This window comes from Rhinolophus sinicus, chromosome 11 (assembly GCF_057876585.1).
Source record: "Rhinolophus sinicus isolate RSI-liver-muscle chromosome 11, RSI-T2T, whole genome shotgun sequence".
Taxonomy (NCBI): Eukaryota; Metazoa; Chordata; class Mammalia; order Chiroptera; family Rhinolophidae; genus Rhinolophus; species Rhinolophus sinicus.
This window is the reverse complement of record NC_142511.1, coordinates 15,987,236-16,008,881: the sequence shown is the minus strand read 5'-3', so window position 1 is coordinate 16,008,881 and position 21,646 is coordinate 15,987,236. Positions and strand designations below refer to the sequence as shown.

At 42.9% G+C, this 21,646-nt stretch overlaps 1 long non-coding RNA gene across 1 annotated transcript in view; it reads right to left on the bottom strand.

Moving 5' to 3' along the window:
• Nucleotides 1–255: 255 nt before the first annotated feature.
• The window catches only part of LOC109450574 (uncharacterized), an 89,527-nt gene continuing 68,136 nt past the window's right edge, over nt 256–21,646 (bottom strand). Inside the window, exons 4-5 of the long non-coding RNA XR_016022749.1 lie at nt 6,575–6,749; nt 256–4,279 (exon numbers count right to left, since the gene is read on the bottom strand). This is a non-coding gene — a long non-coding RNA (uncharacterized LOC109450574). The remainder of the gene's footprint in view (nt 4,280–6,574; nt 6,750–21,646) is intronic.

Below are 21,646 nucleotides of genomic sequence, written 5' to 3'. Positions count from 1 at the left end.
TTATTGGGAATGATTTTTAAACTTAGATACATCCCTATATCAACACAGAAAGCTCTCCAAGGCAAATTACTAACTAAAAAAGTCTAGGAGCAGAATAATGTATATATATATATATATATATATAATAGAATGAATAATTGAGAGCTTAATTGATGCCTTTCTTGTGTACCAGTCTTAAAGGGAAATGAAAAAGAGGGATGAGGAGTAGGAGGAGAATTTCCTTTTGTTCCCTTTAAGGGCAGTCTGGTCTTTATGTTTTTTTTTAATTTGGCTCACTCATCACAGAGGACTTTACCAGCCTTTAACCATCCGATCTATGAGTTGATAACCTGTCCCTGAGAAAGACAGGATGGAGGCATTTGTGTCTTAAGGGGAAGAGAGGGATCTCAACCAACCCCATGCCATGGTGACTAGGAGGAGATGAGAATTTAGGGTTTGGCTTAGGAGGCCAGAAAGCTCCTTCCTTGAAGTGGACAGATGGGTAGAATTGCGACATGGGAACCTGTGGAGGACTGAGAGCTAACCAGTGCTGAAGTGTTGAAGGCAGAAGCAAAGATTTCTGCAGCCCAGCCTGTCACAGTGCAGAGGTACCCTGGCAGAACCACCTGCCTTTAAGAGCCTTTAGCGTTATAAGCAGTAAGCACTAAGTACAGAAGCATATTGACTAGAGACCCAAGGCCTGTCCACAGTCTTCCTGGATCCCATACGCGCTGGGGTTCTTGATCAACCTCAAGGGAGAGAGAGTCCCTCCCAATAACCGAGATCAGCTGTCCAGCCAGCTCTGGTGGAATGTCCTATTGCTTCTATTGTTTAATTCTCAATATTCTGGACCAATTGTACAAAGACAGATAAAGAGATGGAGGACTGATTGATTGATTGATTGACTGATAGATGATGGATGGATGGATAGATAGATACTTGGGATTAGAGAGGAGAGATGAAGGGTATCTTATTTTTTACTGTATAACCTTTTTAAGTATTTGAATTTTTACAAGCTTTATTGTTTTTATAATTTTAAAACAATTTTTAAAAGAAGAAATTTGACTTAAAAATGATATGATGGTAGATGAGTAGTTCCCCCTGAATGTATACACTTGCTTATTTAACACATATGTATTGAGCTCATCTTTAGTACGTGGCACTCAGGTCGGTCCAGGGGGAAACCATGGACAAGACCCCGTCTATCTTCAAGGAGCTCAGAAGGGGAGCAGCACTTCAGCTGCATGTGCCCGCTGATTTCATAGGTAAAACTGCAAGCTTCCTGCTGGTTATTGCCCCAGAGTGAGCTGGCAGCAAGTGTGGCTTTCCTAATTCACAACTGGAAGCCATGCATCTTAGAGGTCTTGAAGTTAGTTTTGCCTGAACTCTGTGCACTGTCCCCAGCGTGGCCTGTGATAAACTGCTGTCTGGGAATTCGCCAATCAACTTCTCAAACAGTTGCTGAGAGTTGGCTGAAGAGTCATTTCACTCTGGGGGCAGAGACCCTCTGGGGTCATGGCCACACGAAGTGTCAGGGCATTCTTCTCTTTCATTCCTTCAATAATCATTTGTTCTAGGCTTCACCGAAACAGTGATGACTAAAGCAGACATAGTTCATATCCCAGTGGAAGCCATGCTCTAGTGGGGGAGACAATTAAGCCCTGTACTTGGAGAAAATGGAGAGCATTTGAATTTGAAGGCCTGGAAGATGCTATGGAGCCAGGGAACCAAAGGAGGATGTGTCCAGGAGAGGGTTGTATGAGTAGGAAGATGTTCTGTCACACTGGAGGAGGAAAGACACTAAGCTCTTTCCTGGTGCTTCACCAGACAGCTAAGATGATATATATTTAAGGAGAGAAGGAAAGAGTTAAAAAAGAGGATTGGAAAACAGAGAAGACTTTTGAATGTGCTGTAGAGACATTTGTACTCAAGTGACATGGGGGCCACCCAAGAAGGTAATCATGATGAGGGCAGGCAATTTGTTTTGTATAACGCTAACACCTAAAACAATGCCTGAGAGATAGCAGGGAGTCAGTAACTATTTATTAAATGAATGACTTGAACCAGTCAAGACGGAAATGTACTCTTGACACTTTGCCCGGTTTCACTGTAATACTATAACTGTGGTTTACTCTTTGCTACCATTGAGAATCAACCTATGGCTACAGAGGACTCAATGGTGTTTACAGAGAAAAATGTAAAGGTTATCAACCTTGACAATGTAAACACAAGGTATGGTTGGCCCAAGTTAGGAGGTACCGGTAGGGAGAAAGTGGGGATATTACTGTCCTCATCTGGGGAGTCAAAACACATAGAACTAGATCTTCAAAGACAATATTTAATGTGACCAAGGTAAACAGTGGTAGGACTGGAAGCACCCAGGAGCTGTTATCACACTTCTCTTCATTATGTACAACCTCTAAATGATCGTAAGCAGTCTCGTGGCTTGAAATACCTTCTATACTGACAACTCCCAAGCTGGGCCATGTATGGTTTAAGCTGGGCCATCTCCCAGACTCTTACATCCAACTGTCTATTCAACATTTCCACTTAAATGTCCACTGAACATTTCAAGTTGGACAGGCTCAGTAGCGCATTTAAAGAAATTTGCTCTTGAAACAATAAAGTAATTCAAAGCACTTCAAATCTTTACACAATCTCTAGATAAAAATACTACAAGACAAAGTAGGATCTTAAAGCACAACAAACATCCGAAAGCTTCCCTTTCTCCATTTCTGCTCCTTCTAAAATCTCCCATATGTCAGCATCAACTCCCTGAAGCTCACCACCTCTCAAATCCTACTTTCCATTCTCAACCTCCGCAATTTCTTACAGTATGTTACTCTGTGGATGGTAATACCAGCAAATGCTTACACAGAATTACAACATACCAGGCACTGTTCCAGCTACTTTACATCTATCAAATCATTTCATCTTCACAATTGTGTAAGACAGATACTATTATTATACCCCATGAATGAGGACAGAGACAGAAATTATTTGCCCAAGGTCACCCAGCTAGTAAGTGGTGAAAGTGAGATTTAAACCTTCTCTATCTAGCTCCAGAGCTTGTGCTCTACTACATTATCCGATCTATGAAACTCACAGGTTTTTTTCATCTTCTCTATCACATGTCCATCATCTAGATTTTCACAACAAAGGAGAACTGGAGAGCTGTATCTACAAGCAGTATACATCCCGTTAGGAACCAGGGCGAAAAAGAGAAAACGCAAATACAACAAAATTTTTCCTGAAAAAATAGTAATAATGTTTGCCCCAATATACATATAAGGAACAAAATGCACGGAAATAAATGGTACTGCCAACAGAGGGAATGTGCAAACTGAAAGTCCTAAATTTCTTTGGACTAGGGGACTGCAAGCCATGAATTATATTTTGCCTTGGGGAACCATGACATGCAACTACCTTCATCCACCTGCAAGTTTCCTCAAGCATCATTAAGAATTGCAAGCGCTACATCCTTACCTCTCAGTGTCCTCTCGTCATCAGAGATGTCTGTGCTCTCTTCAAATTCTGTGTGGTCGGCTGAAATCGCAGAGCGTCTTTGGAAGACCACAAGTCAGCGCGGGGCATCACACAGCTGCCGGTCTCCATTGCGCAGTCTCCAGGTCTGCAACACTTTTGATTTCAAGTGAATGAAGCTGTGCCCCCTTGACTCTTGATTGGTTTCCGGACTTCTCATAAAGGCTTTTGCACCGTGGATTGTTGTGAAGTTGGTGTCTCAGTGGAGGAACGAGGCCTGAGGCTTCGTGTTCCACCATCTTGCTGACATCATCGTCAAGAGTATTTCATAGCTTTATTAATTTCTGTGGCAAACTTTACTAAGTGTCTTCTCCATGCTAGTTCTAGGCTAAGGCTGTTACGTAGGAGCCTTGAGAAATCCAAAACTAAATTCAAATATATCTGGTTCAAAAGCCCTTCTGTTGTCTGCGCTATGCCAATTGTTGCATAGCACACCACTGGAGTGGTGGGAATTCGTTACCCAGCCATAAAAAACGAATACATGCTTCAGTGTCAATGGCAGTGTCCAGGAGGGGGTTGTGAGCACCAAATACAGTTGCTCTTGTGAAGAACCGCTAGAGCCTAACGTGTCACAGCTCCAGGTGGCAACATGCTCAGATGCCCGGTGTCTCTGAAGGAGGGCTTGGCACCCAGGGACAGGAGATGGGCTGGTTTTCCCAAGCACCTGGCATAGATGAGAGTGGAGAGGGAGAAATTCCAGCATGTAGCAGGATCTTGATACGTTACCAAACCAGAAAGGCAATGGATTGGGTGGAGTCTGAGAGAAAGAGAGAAATCACAATAAAAGAAAGTTGCCTTCGTTCTTAGTTGTCATGAACTCTAGACAAGACAGACCTGGGTGCAAATCCCTCATCTCATCTCTTATTCTGTGCTCTCCAACCAGTTACTTGAACCCCAGTTTCTTCATCTCTAAAATAGTCCTTAAAGTACCTCCATCACCAGGTTGTTCTGAGAATTAAGAGAACATGTACAAATACCCTGGTACAAATCCAAGTACACAGTAGTCACCCAATAAGTGGCAGTTATTACTATGTGATACAGTATCACAACATGTTAGTTTTTTATGGCTGTATAACAAATTGCCACACCTCTAGTGGCTTAAAGCAACACAAAGTCATTATCTCATAGTTCCTATGGGAGTCCTGGCATGGGCTAGCTGGGTGCTGTCACTTTAATGGGAGCAATTTACCCAAAAGCAGACACACAAATCAGGCCCATTGGGAAGATTAAGCTGTTTATATCTCCTTTCTTCAGAGATAGTCCCAACCAAGATGATGGAAATACGTCCTTTGGAGGTTCTGGTGCTCAGTGTAGGTGTGGTGGAGGTTTGGAGTTGGGGGAGAAGATGTAATTAGTCCTCATCAAAAACAGGGAACAGGGCCTAAGCTAGGGCCAAACACCTCTCCCAACCACCCCTCGCCCCCTTTGGATTTGGAACTGTGTGTCTTGCTACTTAATGGAGCTCTCTAATCAAAGAGATCAATTCATCAACACACACATATTACTTCTGCTCATCAAGTTCAGTGTTATTTGTATTTTTCATGGGTTAATATAGCCTCTTCCAGAGCTGCTTCCCCTACCCATCTGAACATGCATGAGTTAGTGATGTGCCTCCTAAGGACTTGCCAACTCACTAAAGGTACTTCTCCCAGGGTCTCGGGAATGGGTAACACTCAGTGGAATACTCAGAGAGGATTCCAAACACCAGTGTCCCCGCAGATATCACTGCAATAACTATGGCACCCAACACAGTGCTGAACACAAAGGATGCCTCACCAATCCTGACAGGCTGGTTGGTTAATCAACTCAGCCCCCACCCTGTAGCGCACATTGCCTGAGCCAAGACCACTGACCTGCCAGCACGTGTACCTTACACGCTGACATTTACAGCATCACCCCTGGAGCTCACATCAGCTCTGGGCAACTCTTGGAGTGGGAAGGCCTGATTATTCCTCTCAAGTGGGTAAGTTCATAAATCTGCTTAGTGACGGGATTTGAGAGTAAACCCAGGACTTCCTAATCCTTGTCTAACCTGCTTTCTTGCCCACCTGTTTTCTTTTGTGAATCTGTGGTCACTGCCATCCACTTTCCTCCTGACTCTGGGTCATCTGTTAATGTATCGAAGTTCAATAAATTTGTACTCCAACCACAGAAGTCTCCCAAGTTCGGCAGAGGTTCTGGCTGGGAGGTGACCAGAGAAGTTTGCTTCTCCATCCATCCTCTGCCATTAGGGCAGCTTCAATGGCCTGAGCCCTGGGTATCACACAGGGTCCATTCACCCTTAGGAGAGTCCCACATTGGCTTTACTGCTTTGCTGTCACCCTTTTGAAATTCTTAGGAATTTTTAAACGAAGGGCCACACATTTTCATTTTGGACTGAGACCTACAAATTACATCATCGGTCCTGTCTGCAATAAAGATAGAGTGGATTTTCTATTCATTAGTAAATTGGAGAGAGAATCGAAGTCCCTTTCCTTATTGGCTAATCAAACCCCAATTATTTATAAAAACGTAGTGTCATATCAGCTTTACCCTCAATAAAACTAGGTTGATTTTTTTTTGACATGTAAACCAATAAAGTGAACAAATAGAAGGTTTTTGTAGGAGCAGGTTTTTGATGTTTTGTAAAATATCAGAGGATGGCCCTCCACCCCAGGAACTGCCTGAGAACTCTCTGTCCCCTCCCCTTTATCTACCTCCATCCTGAACCTTCTAGAACTACTCTACCCACCGAAGCTTTCTCAAAATCTCTTCCAATGCATGTTGGCACCCTGGTTCTTTCCCTTGTCTCCTATAGCTCATCTGTGTTTGCTAAATATGATTTCACACATAGGAAGGTCTTCACAACAAGAGTCTTGGATTGCAGGGGACAGGCAATGGGTTTGTGACTCAAGTCGTGCAGGAATGAGGCTGTGCTGGGGTTGCCCTCACCTCTCCCCCACCCCCTCCCTCATCCACATCTACACTGTAACACAAACTGGGGCACAACTGTGTTGAGAAAGAAAAGTAATAGTGCCATCAAGAGCTTCGGAAACGAGACCTGGTAACTTACCTGGAGTTAAAAGCTTGGACTCTGAAGGAGGCTGAATGGAGGCTGTTAAATTCATGTTCTTCTTTTCTAAGCGTGTCTGCTTCTTGGCACTATACTCAGAAACTCCACTGAGAAACTTTGTCATTGTCCAGGGTCTGGTGGCACCACGCTCTCTGTCACTGATCCCCAAAAGTCCCTAGGTAGAAAAGTAAAATAACCATTTGGAGGGCATACCTCTCCAGCCAGGGGTTCTGCTGGCCTCATGTCGTTTAATAAGCACAATTTCTGAAACCACAGCATTTTTCTAGGACCTCCATGGAAGAAGGACAGTGGATTTCTGATTCAGAACTCCCACAGTGCAGGGCAATGTCTTATCCTTACAGTAGAAGACACACTCTCCCATTCTCAGACCTTGACAATGACAAACACATGCATGTAAACAGCACTTTCTGTTTTGCAAGACACTTTCTAACCCAGCATCCTATAGGATCCTCTCCGCCCCCCAGAGAGATAAGCAGAGCAAATGTTCTTCCCATTTTACAGGAGAGGCAGCTAAGTCTAATCACGCTCGCGCTATGCCGGCAACCTCAGCACACATGTGGCAGCACGTTTGCAGCCATCATCCTGGCTTCTGTTAAAGACCGAGCTCTCATTACAAAGCGTGAACGATAAGAAGTCTTTTGCCTTACACGATGGGAACATTGGCAATTGCTTCCTATTTCCCCCTAAATTTGGGCCCGGGCCTGCCTTTGACGAGGCCACGCATCCTCTGACTGACACCGTTGTTGTGAAAGATGTGATGGCGGGGTAAGACAATTCACCGGAGGGAGAGGGGAGTTTTTAAGGCTGGAGTAAAAGAGGCTAGAAAGGGAGGCGGGGCAGAGAGAGACCCTGATTGAAAAGGGGGAAATTATCCCAATTCTAGCACTGCTGGAAAATGGGAAAGTTATTGCTGCACAAAGACCCTCTCAAACCGCCTGCCTTCCAAAATTTCTACTGCACTCTCTGCAGTTACTTGTGTATGGCAGAAGCAGCATCTTTGTATTATATGAACAGTCTGCTTCATAATCAAATACCATCTGTCGCTACATCTGAACTTGTTTTCAACATCTGTGCGTTCTGGTCTTAACAAAGCTTTAAAAACTAATTCAAAAACTTTCACAGATCACTGACTAAATATGCGCGTTGACCATCTTTCCACATTGGTTTGCGATGTTTCTTCTATAGGTGCCTCCCTTGGCCTGGTGAGAGTGAAGCCATATACACCTGGAGGCTTTAGTAAGCTTATTTCCTAATGGCCTTGGGTAGCCAAGTGCAAGAGAGGGACACTTGCTTATGCACCGAGAGGACCCATCATATTCTTTCTTGGTGCCAATATGGTCCCTTCCTGCCAATGAGAAACCTGTAAGTTGATCAGCGACCATACCCCAATTACTCAAAATGACACTACAGATAAAACGGCAACCAAGGGGAGAATGAACTGTATGGCTTCTACGCAGCAAAAGTGTGTTTGAACAAATGGTGAAGTAAAACCATGAGAGCTCTCGGGAGGATAAGGACGCTGTTACTTTGCACATGCTTCAGAAATGTGAAGTACATCTTTACAGAACTTTCGGCCAACCCCCTGGCAGATGTTGACCAGTTTTGCTTATGTATACATCAGTTGCAGAACACTAAAACAGAGATTGGAAATTTTAATTTAGTCAAGGCAGTTGGGCTAAAATGATGGCTTTTGTTGAAACCATTAAATAGAGCTGCCTAATGAAGTACAGTACAGGGCTGGCCAGCAGAGCCCTGACGAGAGGCTGCTGCTTCCAAGTCGGAGAGAGGGAAGGCAGTGCCACGGATCTCAGTGCAGGAAGCATGGTGTCCTTACAAAGAAAGGAAGGGCTTGGAGTGGGGGGGCAGTGGAGGGGGTGCTAGGCACCATGAGCGGGGGCGGGGGGTCTGTCCACAACACGGTCACTGGTGGAATCTTAGCAGTGCACAAGTGTGCATGTGTGCATATGTATGTATGGGCATGTATGCATGTGAGTGCGTGTGTGTGCATGTGTGTGCATGTGTGTGCTGGGGGAAGTGAAGGTTTTATTTTGGAAGCATTCTCTTTTAAGTTTCAGTTGACCATTTGCAAGGGGTCAGGAGGGAAGGACGGTATAGTGAGCAGCTGCACGGTCCCTTGAGCTGACGTGTGTGAGTGTGGATTGTAGACAAGGGAGGGTGGTGGCAAGGTGTAAGTCTGGGAGCGCGTGGGAGGGGTGGGAGGCTGCCGGGTTAATGAGTCCAGTGATTGATTCTGCAGCTTCCGTACACTTGCCCTTCCCATGGCTGCTTGACAGCAAGTAGCCATTAGGTGTGGCCGGGCTCGTCTTCCTGGCCCACTCGGGGTCAGCGGAGGCAAAGCTAAGATAACCTCAGTATCGATAGGAACCCACTTTAGCATGATGGGGCTGACTGATAATTATTTAGACGACTGGACATTAATTTCTTTCATAGTGATGAATATATTAAAGAGCTTTAGACTTTGTGCATAGATGTCAATTGTTTTCCTGTTTTAGTGGGAATTTTTACCATATGACCACTTAGTCATGAATGTTTAAAAAGATACAAACAATACTACATTTTAGTAAAGATGACTACGATTATTAAGGGATAATTATTTAAAGTATATAAATGAGTGAAGTTGCATTCACTAAACACCTATTATTGGCCACGTATAATAGACAATACAGTCATTCCTTATTCATCTTATTGGGAAGAGCACGAAACAGCAGTCGATTTTTGTCAAACGATTTCTATTTTGAAAACCACCAAAAGAATTAGTTAATAGTTGTTTGAAATGATTGTCTGAGATGAAGTGGATGCTGGTGTATTTTTTTTTTTTTCAAGCTGGCTCAGATGTATAAACATGGCGTAAGGACAAAACAAACAACAAAAAGATACACACACAAACATGATTTTGTTGTTTAGTCTTTAGGATGTGTATGTATCGTGTGGTTGTTTGACTTGTTAAGGAGAGAATCATAGTCCTAATTCTTCAAGTGAATCCAGCAAAAGCCCAGGATTAAACCCTGAAAGTTCCGTGTTCCAGGACACAGTCCCAGCCTCCCAGGGATGAGGAGCCCTCTGTGACCTCCAGCATCCTGTAACATTAATTCTCTACACAGGTGATGCTTACTGGACATAGGAAGTCGCTGACCCAAAGCTGGCGACCACTGCTCCAGGATAGCGAAAGTTCTAATACCCACTTTTAGCTCCGATTAACTCTAGATCTTTTGTAATTACGGAGATATACCATGTTTCCCCAAAAATAAGACCTAGCTGGACAATCAGCTCTAATGCGTCTTTCGGAGCAAAAATTAATATAAGACCCTGTCTTATTTAACTATAATATAAGACCAGATCTATATAATATAACATAACATAACATAACGTAACGTAACATAACATAACATAACACCGGGTCTTATATTAATTTTTGCTCCAAAAGATGTATTAGAGCTAATTGTCCAGCTAGGTCTTATTTTGGGGGAAACACAGTATTAATCCCATCCAGTGAATATGTAATATCAATTCTATGTGGTTAAGAAATATTTGTGTTTCACTCAGGCAAGTGACGAAATAAGTTTAGATTTCTTTAAAACATAGTCACTGACAGTCTAGGGGAGACAACCAAGGGAGTTCTGTGTGGGCCAGGAAAACCAGCATGGATTTAAACGTTTCCTTAAGTACTTATATTCTAGTCCTCAAAAATGGATTATTTCTCCCACCTAGATCATTGTGATTTGTCTGGAATACTTTTCCCACAGCTTCTGAATATCCAGATTTATCTAAAAATGAACAAATGTCCAGGAGGTAGAGAGAAGGGGAAAGAAGGAGAATTCCAATTAGATGCTGCATAATTTTTGTATCTACTAAAGGGAGAACAGCAGATGCAATTTTGAAAGCCAAATTATTTGGAGAGGGGGCAAAAAGAAAAATCAGTACTCAGTTGACATTGACGATCATGCTGATATACAGTTTCCAGGTCATTTCTTTTTTTTTTGCGAGGATGTAGTGTCAGTAAATGCCACTGCTCTTAACGGTTTGCCAGTATTTCTGTGAGAAATCTCCATCGTTTCTGCTGGGGGTGAGCTATAACTTGGCAATTTGTGAGCACACTGGGCTGAAGCGTGGTATGCACATTGTCAGCCCAGATGCAATTTTCCATTGCAATTACCAAAAATGAAATCAAAGAAGCTGCTTGGGATTTTAGTTTATGGGGACGTTAGCGAAAAGAAGGATATTTGTATTGCTCTCTTCTTGCTGCACATTTATACTCCCTGATTTTGTTCCTCTTTATTTCAGGCTGTTCTCATCTTAGCAAAACTAAAGTGTAAACACACACCAAAAAATCGAGGTAGGTTTCATTATAGAACACATCTTTGTTAGGGCACAAATGTGCTTTAAATATGGGTTTTCCTGCTAGAATGAGGGAAGAACATGGACCTTTTCCCCAAGTATAACACCTTTGAGTTTCCTTCAGCTACTACAAACTCTTCCCATGACTGTGTTGTTTCCTCCCAAGTTTCTTGGGGTTCCCTGAGCGCCCTACATTTTAGTCTGTGTTGGTTAATTGCTGGGCAGGCACTACTTCTATGCAAATCATTCTGTGCAAGCCTTCACACAGTGTCACCTCCCCGAGCCACAGCCACAGATTTTGACTGAATAGTCACATTTCTTTAACAATTGGCTCAACAGATTTTTTTCAACTGAATTAACCAAATCAATTGATTCCTCTGACTTTGTAGACTTGAAGACGTTATTGCAGTTGTACCGAAAATATAGGTCTTGAATGAAATATGAATGAAGGGATCCCTGGAGCCATCCACAGTTTAGTAAAGATTCTTGGATTAGGAGGAGGAAAATTTTTTGTCGGCTTCAAGGAAGTAGACCACGTAGTAGAAATGGAGTTCTCTTCCAAGATAAAGCTCTAACTTTATCCCTAAGTCAGTTTTTCTCCAACTGAGGATGAAAAACTCCAGGAAAAGGGAAATAAGGTGACTTCTAAGGAAGCTTAAGGACACATAGGCAGCACATAATAAACTTTGATTGGATGAACAAGAGGCCCCAGGAAATGGATTGTGCAGTTAGGTAGAGCACGCTAATGCTGGGGCTCCTTCCAAGACAAGACCTGTCTTTTTTCCCCAGATGTGTTTTCTCCCTACATTTCTATATTGGAATACTTAAAAGAAAGGATCAGGACCCTGCTTGAATCCCTGGAAACTCTCAGTGGTCTGGCCCCCTGAGGATTCTTCCATTAGGGACTGATCCAATTCTTCAGTTTTACTATCTTCTCCTTTCTCCATTCTAAAAAAAAAAAAAAAAAAAAATGAAAAGAAGGAAGAAAAAAGAACACAGAGGCTTGAAGGAAGAAAGAAAATGTAAGAAGAAAGGAGGGAAGGAAAAGAAAGAAAAATCAGCAACTCTTGTACGTATTCAAGGACTTCCATTTTATTTCTGATTTCAAAGATGGCTCCTCCAATCACCTTGTTCGCTGATGTGCTGAGCTGAAAGGCATTTGAGGAATAGCAGAAAGAGAAAAACCTTGGCATTGCTGACAAGACACACTGCAGCATCTGGGGTGTTCCTCAGAGACCTGTGGCCAGGCTAACCTGGCCTCACTTTGCTGAGCTTGCAAAACCTAGAGGATGAGGTCACATTTGGCCATGACTATAAATAGACATCAGTGACAACTAAAACCAAAAGGGAGCTTTGCCTCTGATTCACAGGCTGACATCTCTGAACAAAGGAATTGGGTATCCATCATTATCTAGAAATCTCAAGAAAAGCAAAACACTCTGCAAGGTAATTTTTGTGCCCTCCCTGTTTTGCTTCCCTTGAAGTCGTGTGATCTTAGAAAGAGATCCCTTGGATTCCAATATCAAGTTGACAAAGGATTCGGTGGAATTCCCTGGGATTCCCCAAGAAAAAGTGTCCAGCCATTGTCTTACAGCAAAGGGAATTATGTCACACCTCCAAGCTGCACAGTAACTTTATCCCAGGAGCAATTTTATGTAATACATTATGTACTTACAGGGAGACCTAACATAGCAGCCTACATCCCCTCTGCTGCCCTCGGAATTCCTTACAGTACACATAACTCATTATCTTCCAAGAGCCCACCCTTAGCTGACAACTTAACAGGGCTGAACGAGAGTGAAATAGCCTCCCTGGATTCCAACACAGCCCGTAAGAACCAGGGTCCAACCATTTGCAGCACCTGTTCACAGACAACTCAGCGGAGGTATTTGTCTTCCAAATCACAAAGAGAAGTCACACGGGGAGCCAAGGTTCTTCCATTTTACGCAGTGCGGGGATGGGCTGCCCAGGAGTTATCCTTCCATTTCCCCAGAAGAATAAATTGCTGCTGCTCCCTGAGACTCTGACCTCCACCCCAACTGCAGTATCACCCTGCATTGGTGAGAAAACAGGAGCCCAAGCCCCGAGTTCTAACATCAGTAATAGTATCTGAGCAAAGTCTGTTCAGTCAGAAAATGCAAGTAAAACTCTAAAAAAAAAACGGCCATCTGGACTTGGGAACCATGTCATCTTTCAGACTATGCAGTGTTTTTCTTTTCACAAATTTAGCGCTCTGCCCCCTCCCCACTGCTGCCTCGCCCCCTTCCCTTACTTCCTCCCCGTTCACCCTCTCCACAGCTCTGTCATTTGAGAAGCCCTGTCTTCACCTTTCTTTGTATTTAATTTTTCATATCATTTGCAGGACATATCACATATTTGTTGTGATTTATTCAATACCCATCCCTCCTCTGACTTTGGAGAAGGCTATCACCTTCCCCTCCTGCTCTGGGAGAATCCGCCAAGTCTGCAGTTTGTGATTTTTGTCATAATCCATGTGCTTGAACAGTCAGGGGTGACTGTCTCAACATTCTGCAGGTCCCCAAAGCTGCCTTCCACCCATTAGCTGCCCACTTGGGCTTAATTCTCAGGAGGAGGAAGGGCAATCCTGAGCTGAGGACTACGTGATATGACCTCATAGAGAATGAGAAATTCATTTATTTCCATTGATTTATTTCCTAGGAATGAATGTATTTGGATTTGCTAATACATGTATAACTGTATTTAAAATTTGCCCTAACAGGCTGGGGACATTTAAGAATTAGAAAATGAAACTTCTCTGCCATTTACATTTACATTTAATCATGATGGATCATTTAGTAGTAGGTATTGGCTCTATCTATGTACAAAATGGCAAAGCATTCATATTTACAGAGAGAGAGAGAGAGAGAGAGAGAGAGAGAGAGAGAGAGAGAGAGAGAGAGAGAGAGAGAGAGAAACAAGTACCCAAACTGCTCGTGTAGGTCAGTTATCTACTAAGATCATTTCCAGTAAAAGGTATCAGGAAACCAAAGGGAAAAGAATTATGACCATCAGTCATGTGCAGGGTCTTTTCCCTTTTGGGACACCAAAGAATAAAGCTCAGTCTGTCCCTTATAAAAGACCTAGATGATGTCCGTGACAAGTTAGCTTAGCAACAAAGGACCAAGACAAGCGTTTTCCCTGACAGATCTCACCTTCCCCTTTGCTCATTATTCTGTAGGCACACGTTTTAGCCCTCTGACGAGAAGGTAAACTGCTTGAAGGTGAAAATCTATGCATCACCTTAACCTCAATGATGGGGATGAACAGGAAGTAGGTTCCCAGTGAAATAAATGAATGAACTGTCACCTGGAATGGACAATCTCACCAGACAGGTCAGGGAACTCTCTGTGATCCTAGGGAGGAGAGGCCCTGGGAAGAGCACTCAGGAACTCCATCCGCTATTGTTCCTGCTCTTTCAGGGCATTACCACCTCTGCTGGCAGCTATAAAACGACTGAGGTGCCACCACAGTCCCCTCATACCTACATACACATATTAGTATTTTTTGCCAAAGTAACAGCATGACGTGCAAACTCAAGGCTTTCGCATGCTCCTGACACTTGTTTGCAATCAATCTGAAGACTTCGACCTAGATGAATCCCCAGCCTTCCTGTTACTGGTCCCCACTTTGGCTTCTCTGTGGCTTGTGTTCCTTAGTGATACTCCTTTCTGAAAGTCATTAGAAGCAGAATCTCAGTATCTCAAGGTTTCCTTCTGCCCTGACTGCTTAGAGTCACACCACTCCACTTTTCCAGAAACCCCATATGGGGCATTTAGAAATCAACCCCAGTACTGACTTTATGACCTTGGGCAGGTCACTCAACCAACCATTCAATACCTCCATTTTTCCCTTCTCTGCAACGGGGAAAATATTGGCCAACTTTCCACCTCCACCATAAGTTTTTGTGAAACTCAAATGAGACAGAATTGTATGAATGTGCAGCAGAACTGTAGAATTTTTTTCCAAATACAAGGTGTGACTCTTATCCTGGGCTTTCCAAGGATTTCTTTTGTGAAATCGAGGCTACCCCTTGACATCATGGGTCTTTGTTGGGCTCACCTATCAAGGCAGAAATTTGCTTTGAGATCTTGAGCAAAAGATACTGTTGTACTACAAATTACCATGATCTAATTAGGCCTCCTTCCATAAATCTGTCATTTGAAAGCCATTCCGGCCTGCTCAGCCCAGCCCTTGATTTAAACTGCTCCAGGAGTCTAGCCGAAGATATGTCCAGGACAGAATCCAACACAATATTCTGGTCTCCTCCCACTGCTCCCTCGAGGATGGACTGTTCACCAATTTTGGCCACAATAACAGTTATGTAGAAGAGAGATTCATTATAGTTTGGGCATAGATCTTAACCAGTGCCCATGCAACCTCGTGACAACATTATTTAGCATTCAGATTGGATGTGAGCTCTTATTGGGAAAAGAATATTGCTAAAGATTAGCATTGCTGGGCCCTTGAAGCAAAGAGATACAGATAGGAAAGATGCATATTCTTTCCACTGAATTGACAGGCGTGAGCAACATCCCATAAGTATGATGAATGCTTTGCAATGACATACAAAACAGAAGTGTTTTTTTGTTTTGTTTTTTTAAATGCTGATTGTCGCCAAATCAAATAATGTCCATTCCCGGTTGTTGTGATTGAAGAAGATAAAAAAGAGATATGGAAAATCCAAACTCACTTACACTTGGTTCTAGAATGTGTACTTGCGCTTATGTTTGATGGTGGGTATCTCTGGGCCTCTGGGAATCCATACTTACCCATGCAGCAGTGCCAGTGTCCTCCCTCAGGAAAATCTGGGAGGTGGAAAACCTTCCCCCTCTTTCCTCTTCTCATCTCCTTCCCGCTACTGCTGATTCTGCCCTCCCACCCTTGCCCCACCATCCCCAATATACACCCCACACTTCCACCTTAATATCGTTCTGCACCTCATTGCAGGCTGTTTGGGTTTCAAAGAAATGCTCTGTGTGCAAAGCAAACAGAAAGACGTGGAATATCAACAAAGCTTGTTAAACAGCTAATGGACTTATATTCCCTGGAGGAGCTGATTCTGGGCTGGGAGAACCCGGCTGAACACACACAAACTTATCGAGATGTGCTTCCCATAGCTTTCTTGTACAAGTCGCAACTGGGAAGGACATGGAATAATCATGTAACAGATGAAGATAGCATAGGATTGATGATGAGGGGGAAGCAGGTGCTGTAGTGTGAAAATCCCAGGAGACAGCCAGGTAATTTAGTCAGGGACTTGGAGAGGAATTAGTACTTTGTGCAGCTGTGAAGGGGCAGGGGGATAAGAAGAGGTCAGAGGCCCTGGAACTGTCTGGGGCCCCACTGGGCTTTGCCCTCACACTCATGGAGGTTTTGCTAGGCAGCCCTTGGTTCTAATCAGCTAAGGCCAACACGAAGATCCCAGTATTTGTCTAGTGCTGAGGGATGAGGCGATTAGGGGGGAGGAGGGCGAGGAGAAATAAAGCTGAAGGGATCAGAGGAAAGAAGAGGGAGAGGAATTAACCAATAAAGGGCCATTTGGGCGTCCCCTTTCACGTGGGCTCAGATTAATGGGGGAGGCGAGCGCCCACACACATCAAGGACAGCACAGAACCAAGCGTTTCAAGCAGAGCCTCCCAGAAAGGAAAGTCTGAGGAATCATGAAGCAGGGGCTTGAAGCCGTACTAAGGAAAGGGGTCGAATGAATGTTTGCAAAATAAAAAAAGGCTCAGAAGAGAACAGTGAACAGGGTGGCCTCAGAGGTCAGTCGGCACATTCTAGTAGTTTGATTGTTGCTATCAAAAAGATGCTTGGAAAGGAAAAGGAAGAAGGCACAACACTTTCAAGTTTTGAGTTCCTTTTTTCTTTCCTGAAAAGAGAGCCATTAGATACACCGAGAGGAAGATTATTTTCGTCTATTTTGGGCGACGATGCTGGTGTCAGTGGACTCCAACCAGTCAGGGAGTGGAGAGGCAAGCAGCCACGTTGGAGCCTGGATTTGAGGTGAACGTGGCGGTGACCTGAGCAGAGAGCCACACGCAACTGCAGGCGGGGTGTGCATATGCAAGGAGAGCATGTGGCCCTTCTACCCCTGGGCGAGCTGACCAAGACACAAGCCGAGCTGCCCTTTTTTGTGGCTGTTCCCTTCAGCCCTCTTGGTCTCCAGGGGGAAAAACATTCAGGGGGAAAAAAAAAAAAGAAAAATCCTTCCTGAAGAACCACTCTGGACTCAATGCCAACCTGAGACAGCTGCTAATGTTGAACAACAACATCAAGGGCCTACTGTCCCTTCCTGCCCCTCCTCCTCCACCGCCACGGAAAGAACTGTGAAAAGACCAAGAGTTGGTGGGCGGCCAACAAGAACTAAAGAACTTGCAGCTGGTAAAACCACCTGTGCCTTGTCAAATTCCAGCCAAAACAATCCCTTCCCCCGAGTCTCCCGTTAAGGAGAAGGGGAGAAAATCTGATCATAAGACGAGAACCAAGGGGGTGGAAAGTGAGTGCGGTGGCTCCAGACCAAGCACTCCGCCGGATGGGAAGAGACTATTGGGAAATTGTGCCAATGGAGGTCAAACATTCGGCACTGTGCTCTTGAGAGGAAAAAAGAGCAAGAACCGTGTTCAACCAAGTCAAGCAAGCCACGCTCCCAATTCAGCTTTCCTGGTAGACAGCACTTTGCAGCACCAAGGGCTGATGTCTGGATCAGAGTGGCAAATGGCGTAAGGAGGGTGGCATGAGTTCAAAGGCTGGGTGCCCATGGGAACATTCCAGAAAGGGCCCCCTTCACCCTTCCAACTGCAAAATCAGAAGCTGACTAGAAGTTAAATACTCCCCAATTGCATTGTTTATCTGTCATGTATGGTCTACCTGGGAGGTGTTTTTTTTCTCTTCAGAAGGCTAAGATCCCATGGCCAAGCTTCATAAAAAGTACGTAAACAACAGTGATGGAGACATTGAAGAACCATGGAAAAATAACACATCTTCGAATCAGCTGTGTTCTCAGATTCTGATTGTAATGTGATTTCCATCTCTCTCAACCCCATTTCTTTCCTTTCTTCCACTCACTGGAGATGAAGCTGCCTTAAGTTTAGTTATCATTCCTCTAATGCTGGTGTTTAAAAGTAATCACCCATTCATTTGAAGTGCTAATAAATTCTGGTTCTAAAATTAGAAAGTTCTCCTTGTCCTTTGAAGATTAGCTGAATCTCTAGCTAATGTTATCATTGGCCAGGTAATGTTGGCATGAACCAGAATTGAATTTTTGCTGGCATCCCCAGCTGAAATCCACATTGCCGTTGATAGCCATTAAAGATTAGTAGGTCATTCCCTGTATTAAAACATCATTTTCAAAGTATTTATTCATTTCACTGATGATTGCCACCCCCATCTGGCTTTTTCTTTAGAGCATCCAAGAGAATACTATGATCACAAGGTTGGTGAGAATAAATAAGCCCATGTCAGCACCCATTGTAAATACCAAAAGCAATATCTTCTCATTTATCATGGGGAAGGGTGGTACAATTGGTGAAAATGGAGAAAGAGGGTTTCTTTCTTTACTACTAGAAAGTATTAAAGTCTTCCATTTTTATATACAAAGGTAAATATTATAAAAAATTCAAATAATATATGTTTATTAAAAGCACAATGCTTTTATGGTAACAAAGTTTTTGTGGTATTCCTGCCAAAAGTGTATAATTTAAATCTCATTGTGAGTTAACAGCAAACAAACCCAAATTAAGGGATTTTTCTACAAAACAACTGACCTGTACTCTTCAAAAACACGTCAAAGTCAAGAAAGACATAGACAAGCTGAGGACCTATTCCAGGTTAAATGTTCCAGACTGAAAAACAGTGACCATTAAATGAAATGCATGATTCAGCACTGGATCCTGAATCAAGAAGAAAAATATAGCCGTGAAGGATTACTTGAGAAATTTGGTGAAATTTGAATATGGATCCACTTATGGGATAGTATAAATGTTTAATTTCCTGAATAATTTAAATATTTTACTGTGGTTATGTAAGAAATGTCTGTTCTTAGAAAATAAGCACTGAGATGTTAAGAGATACAGGGATACTATATTTCCAACTTACTCTCAAATGGTTCAGAAAGAAAAGATGATATGTATACATATATGAACATAGAAAGAATGATAAAGCAACAATTGGTTAATATGAGCAAACGTCTATGTATATATAGGAGGGCCTTGTACTATTCTTGCAACTTTTCTTTAAATTTGAAACACTATTAAAGTAAAAAACCTTCTCTGATTCTCTTCCTCAGAGATAACTATTGACATATTTATAGTCCAATACATATCCTCTGTGGTAAACAGTTTCTAAAATGGTTCCAAATGACTCCAGCCTGCTAGTATTCAAGCTTTTGTCTGATCTTCTCCCTCTTATGTGTGGGCTGAAGCTAGTGACTTGTTTCTAATGAATAAAATACTGCAAAAGTGATAGCTGTCCATTCCAAAATTAGGCTATAAAAGGACTGTGACTTCCATCTTGCTCATACTCTCTCTCTGGCTCTTCTCACTTGTTCACCCTAAGGGAAGATGGCCGCCATATTTCCAGTTGCCTTATGGAGAAGTCCACAGGCCAAGGAACTGAGGCTGGCCTCCAGACAATAGCCACTGAGGAAGTGAGGCCCTCAGTGCAACAGCAGACAAGGAACTAAATCCTGCCAACAACCACATGCATAAGCTTGGAAGCTGATCTTTCCCTGATAGAGCTTTGCAATAACTGTAGCCTCAGCCAATACCTTGACTGCAGCCTTTTGAGAGGCCCTGAACCAGAGGACCCAGTCAAGCTGTGCCAGGAATCTTGAGCCACAGAAACTGGTAAGATAATAAATATTTGTTGTTTTAAGACACTAAGTTTTGGGGAAATTCATTATATAGAAATAAATAATACATTCTCCATTTTTCTTTCTTTCTTTGTGGGGGAGGAGGTTAACAGTATCACAGACAACCTTTCATGTCTTTACACAAAACACTATTTCATTATTTTTAACAGGCAAGGTTATTAAGTGTTGTTCATATTGTGCATTGCAAATGAGCACCTGTCAGAGAGTGATAATGGGATAAATCTTGCCCATGTTCTATTCACCAAATCTCGCTTCCTGGCATTTGGCTTTGTTCACCCAGAGAAGAGGTATCTTTTTCTAATTTACGCAAACGTCCCTGTGGGCTAGTGACAGCCCTGTTAATAGCTGCATAATATTCTATGGTATGGATACACTATAATTCACTTAACCAACCTCATCTGGTTGGCCATCTAGATTGCTTGCTGAGTTATTATTGCAGACAACCCTACAATTAGCTACAGTGAACATTCTTGTATGTAGAGTTTTGTATTCCTGTACAAATATTTCTGTAGGAAATATTCTAAAATGGGATTCCTGGACCATATATAGTGTCCATCCTTAATTTTGAAGTTTCCTGACTCATTAAATTTATGAAAGGCTTTTACCTGTGTGTAATCCTAGCAAGTATAAAGAAGTTGCTTATTCCCTTATCCCCTCACCAACACTGATGAGATCAATGTTTTAAATATTTGCCAATCTGATAAGTGAAAAATTTTATCTCAGTTTTATAGATCATTTGTAGAAAACCAAATATTTCTAACTTTCTGTTCTCTGAGTCAGGACAATGTAATACTAACTCAATAGTAATACTGCGTCGACTCAGAGTAATACTGAGTCAATCTTTATCCCTCAAAGATGCAGGTAATGTTGAATAAATCAGTTAGAGATCACAAAATCAGACCCTACCCACCAACATCCATCCACTCAATCCTATCTCTTATGTGAAATGTGAGTCGGAGGGAGAAATGCATTGCCAAAGGAGTGTAGGTAAGTGTACAGTTTCTAACATTGGACTTTCTGATCATAAGTCTCAATAAAAATCTTGTTGACTCTTTACCAGATTCACTTGTGTAGCCATCACCACCCTCCTTTGCAAATAAGATCACTTTCATTCAACTACTTTGGTGCAGATTGTGTGAGCCGAACCAAATTCTAGTGAGAATACCAAGGTTTAGGACCCACGGCATTATAAGCCTTGCTCTTTTATTAAGCGTGTGTATTACTCCAAGTCTTCTGAGAATCACACACTAAGATAGGATTACAGGTGCAAGCGTTTGATTAGGGGAAAGGTCTGTTTTAGAAAATGGTGAGGGAATCAGGGAAAGCTGGAAGAGCTGCCAGGCAGGGTTGCAAGTCTGACTGCAAGGGAAGGAGAGAAGGTAGTTTGAGTAGAAGCATTCTACACTGCTATGCAGTCTCGGGAAGGTTTTGCAAGACCTCAGGGAGTCCTTGGACCAAGTCAGCCATCAGAGGAGCCCAGTGTCTCCCAGGGTCCAATCTGCCTTAGTACTCCTGCCACACTCAGCCATTGGCTGGGAGAAGCCCATGGGAAACATGGCCTTGGTGTGAATATGGCGATAGATTGCAGTGCACGGCAGCTGAAGGCCTTGGTCAATTGCATGCCGTAGAGTTGGAAGCCTTCTAGGCTGATGGTCAAGGCCACCACCACACATTATCAATGAGCGGATCTGTAGACAGAGCCTCAGTACAATTATAAAAATAAAAACTAGAGAGAGGATTTATGATTCATTTTTGGTTTCTTTCTTCCATAAGTTCCATGCAATGACTTACCTTACTTCCAAATA